Source organism: Panthera pardus, unplaced genomic scaffold (assembly GCF_024362965.1).
Source record: "Panthera pardus isolate Hobbes unplaced genomic scaffold, ASM2436296v1 HiC_scaffold_27, whole genome shotgun sequence".
Classification (NCBI taxonomy): domain Eukaryota; kingdom Metazoa; phylum Chordata; class Mammalia; order Carnivora; family Felidae; genus Panthera; species Panthera pardus.
Genome location: NW_026526843.1, coordinates 86311948 through 86316167, shown reverse-complemented (window position 1 = coordinate 86316167; position 4220 = coordinate 86311948).

Here is a 4220-nt window from a genome sequence, read left to right as displayed (position 1 = left end):
TGTGTTTGCTTCTAGTAATAAAAGGGAAGTGGGAGATTTCTGGTGGCAGGCAGCCTAACCAGTCATCTACAGATTTGGTCTGTGTGTACCCACTTACTTTGAATCATGTCAGTTATTCTTGTCTCATCATTTATATTGGCTTTAAAGAAGGAAACGGTACCTATGTGAAAAGTCAACTCTATCGTGCGCCATGCTCAGAGATCGCTTCGGATGTTTCGCGTTTCAAAGAAAACGGTGATCTGTCTAATCTCAGTCAAGTCCAGGGTGCATGGAACAAAAGATCACGGAGGTAGAGACGAAATAAATAGCACTTGCTGGGTCTTTTGAGAGGCACATAAAGTATGAGGGGGAAAGTTCTTCGGTAAATATAATGTTATGTACATTTTTGTGTGCTGTCTGGTCTAGGGGTGCTTTCTCTCTCTCTCTCTCTCTCTCTCTCTCTCTCTCTCTGCCTGTCAGCAGGCCAAGAGGCTCCACAGACTCACTGCCAGCCTCCATTTCAGCAGTCTACCTGTGCACAGGGCCATACTCCAAGATTCTTTAGGAAGACAAGGTGAACAGGCCTTCAGTTATTATCACAGCCTGCAACCTAAAGGAATATTCTGGAGGATCAGAAGCATACTGAGGAGAATGCAGTTGCAGTCGTTCCCCGACTCAGGAAAGGTGTCGAACAGGCTGATCATAACCCTGACCCTTACAATGGACACTGGTGGTGCCTCGTCCAAACCCCCTTTTCCAGGCCAGTGCACGTGTTCCCTAGCTGCGGAGGAATGGGAGTTGCTGAGAGCTCACAGCCTCTCCCTTCTCCAGAGAATTGCTCTTGGCCAAACGGAACCATCTGGCAAGGAAGATTACAACTCACCCCACCACCCCCAGGCAGCCCGAAGCCAACCACTGACTGGCTGGAAAGCACGAAAATGTGCACCACCCCCCCTTGCCTCAAGGTGCAACCGACTGCGGCGCGGTCTAGCTGCTGAGTTCCCGGGGGAACCAGCTGAAGCTAGTCTCCAATAAGACCACCATGTTTCTTAACATTTCCCCCTGTTCCATCCTTCTTCCCTCCCTCTCCTTCTCCGGAGAGCACTCTCCCAAGAAATCACTTGCCTAAGAAATCCCCGTCTCAGGTTCCGCTTCTGGAACGTTGTAGAAGACACTTCGAGTGGAGAGCAAGGACACCCCTAGACAGCAGAAATGCTGCCTCTTTGCAGCACCCCACCAGGAGGACATGCGCTCTGCCCTCTGACCCAGGTCAGGTTCTCCCTCTCCCTCACCCCTGTCGCCAATGAGCTGCCAAATAAAACCCCTATCTCCTCAACATCTTCTTATTCTAAGCCCTCCCCAGTCACCACACCAATTCAGGCTCTTATGGTTTCTTAACTAAGTTAATGTCATTTCTTCCTAACTGGTCTTCCTGACTTCTGGCCCATCTGGTATCTTTCTGGATGATAATTCTGATCATGTTGCTTTATCCTCAAACACTCTCCTTGGCTACCTTATTAGTATCAGAGTAATGGTAACAGCCACCCTTCATTTTATACTAAGTGATTTACATTCACTCTCTTACCCTGTGATGTAAAATGGCAACACAGATATAATTCCCCCTTTTGCAGGTAAGAACCGTTGAGTCTCTGGAAGGGTCAGGTTCCATCCAAAGTCACACAACTAACGAACGGTTGGTCTGGAAAGTGTTTTAGCTGACTCCTCAGCCATGGTCTTAATCTCATCACTTGGTTGCTTCTCAAGAAATCCAGACTCAGCCTTCTGGCTTTCAAAGCCCTCTGTGGGGGCGCCTGAGTGGCTCAGCGGGTTGAACGTCTGACTCTTGATTTCGGCTCAGGTCGTGATCCCAGGGTTGTGGGATCAAGCCCCTTGTCAGGCTGCACCCTGTGCATAGAGCCTGCTTAAGATTTTCTCTCTCTCTCTCTCTCTCTCTCTCTCTCCATCCCTTTCTGCTGCTCACGCATGCATGCTCTCTCTCTCTCAAAAACAAACAAGCAAGCAAGCAAACAAACAAACAGAAAACAAAGCCTTCTGTGGACAGGACCCAAAATTTATCTTTATCTTTATATTTTTATATCTTTATATTTATCTTTATATTTGTCAAATTTATCTTCCCCAACTCGTCATACCCCTCACCTCACCGCTACTGGACAATTAGCCACTCCTTCAACACACTTTGAACACCCCTCTTTCCTGCTCCTGTTGGTTTATCCGACTAGAAGTCTGTTTGCCCACACCAGCACCCGTCACCCTTGTGGCAGACTGTGCACTCTCTTCTACAATATGACCTTGAACCTCGAATCTGAGCTGGCTGCAGCGACCCTCTCCTCACCAATAGGATACGGCAGATGTGATGTTGGGTGATTTCCAAGGCCGGGTCAGAAAAGTCCACACAGTTTCCGCTCGAGGCCACCATGCGACAGAGGCCACGTGCACTTCAGAAGCAGCCCAGCTGAGCTCTCAAATAAATTCCGGCCGAGAGCTGACATCAACACCAGCCCTGTGAGGGCGCCATCTTGGACATCCAGCCATTGACTATAGGGTGCCATATACGATCGCAGCCACTTAGCAGCCCCCCAGCAAGAACTGCTCTGCTGAGATCTTCCTGAATTCCTGAGCATAAGAGTTTTAGAAAATTAAGATGACTGTTTAATGCCACTAAGTTTGGGGTAAATTATACAACCATAGTAACCATGATAGCCTGACAATCTTCCAGTGCCCTAATTAAATGCCAATCGCTGTAGGAAGCCTCTCTAGTCAGATTGAATTTCCACCTCTGGGAACTCTCATAACAATTAGCCTCTCAAATATGGCACTTATTAAAATGGGCCCTATATTATTTGTGTGCTTGCCTTTTCCCTCTAATCCACACATCTTGAGGGTAGGAAGAGTGCAGTATTGATCCTCATTAATCTTTAGATTCCATTACTGCTAACCCTGTGCCTAGTACTAAGTAGACAATAAATGTTTGTTGTCCTGAATTGAAGAGATAAGGAATATCTTATCCTGCACCGATAGGAGAGAGTTGCAAATCTCCTGTTGTAGAGATTCAAACGGAATTGTAGGTGCAATGGAACTATAGCCTTTGCTGCATTCGAGACCCAGATAAAACAGTAAAATGTGCCGGGGCGCCTGGGTGGCTCGGTCGGTTAAGCGTCCGACTTCGGCTCAGGTCATGATCTCACAGTTCGTGGGCTCGAGCCCCCCGTCAGGCTCTGTGCTGACAGCTCGGAGCCTGGAGCCTGCTTCGGATTCTGTGTCTCCTTCTCTCTCTGTTCCTCCCCTGCTCATGCTCTGTCTGTCTCTCTCTCTCTCTCAAAAATAAATAAAGATTAAAAAAAAACAGTAAAATGTCTTTTATAGACTAAAAAGCCCCCATTAGACAGGAGAGACAGTATAAAAGTCATATCATCGAAGAGAATGTCATCTGCTAACCTGGGTAGGGATATTTGCTCTACCACTTACTAGCTACGTGATCTTGGTAAGTTACTTCTCATCTCAGAACGTCACTTGTCTCCTCTATAAAATGGATGAATAGTGCCTACCAACTAGGGTTGTCCTGAGGATAAAGTGAGATCATTTCTGTAAAGCACTTAATCTGATGTTTCAATAATAAGCTTTCAATGAAGGATGCCTACTCATATCATCGGTAGGGAGTGTACATTAGACTTCCTAGGACACCACCAATTTCATAATTCCATTCTTTGAAAACACAATGATTTGTCATACAACTCGCATAAAGTCACTATTTGTATGAATCCTTTCAAATATATTCACAGACCACGAGTAAACCTTCGCCAGACCCTTTGTCCTGATTTTTGTTTGAAAAGTATGGTCACCATATCGGATAAAGGGGTAGTATCGAAAATCTATAAAGAACTTACCAAACTCAACACCCAAAAGACAAATAGTCCAGTGAAGAAACGGGCAGAAGACATGAATGGACACTTGTCCGAAGAAGACATCCAGATGGCCAACAGACACATGAAAAGATGCTCAACGTCACTCCTCATCAGGGAAATACAAATCAAAGGCACACTGAGATACCACCTCATGCCGGTCAGAGTGGCTAAAATGAACAACTCAGGAAACCACAGATGCTGGCGAGGTTGTGGAGAAATGGGAACCCTCTTACACCGTTGGTGGGAATGCAAACTGGTGCGGCCGCTCTGGAAAACAGTGTGGAGGTTTCTCAAAAAATTAAAACTAGAACTACCCTA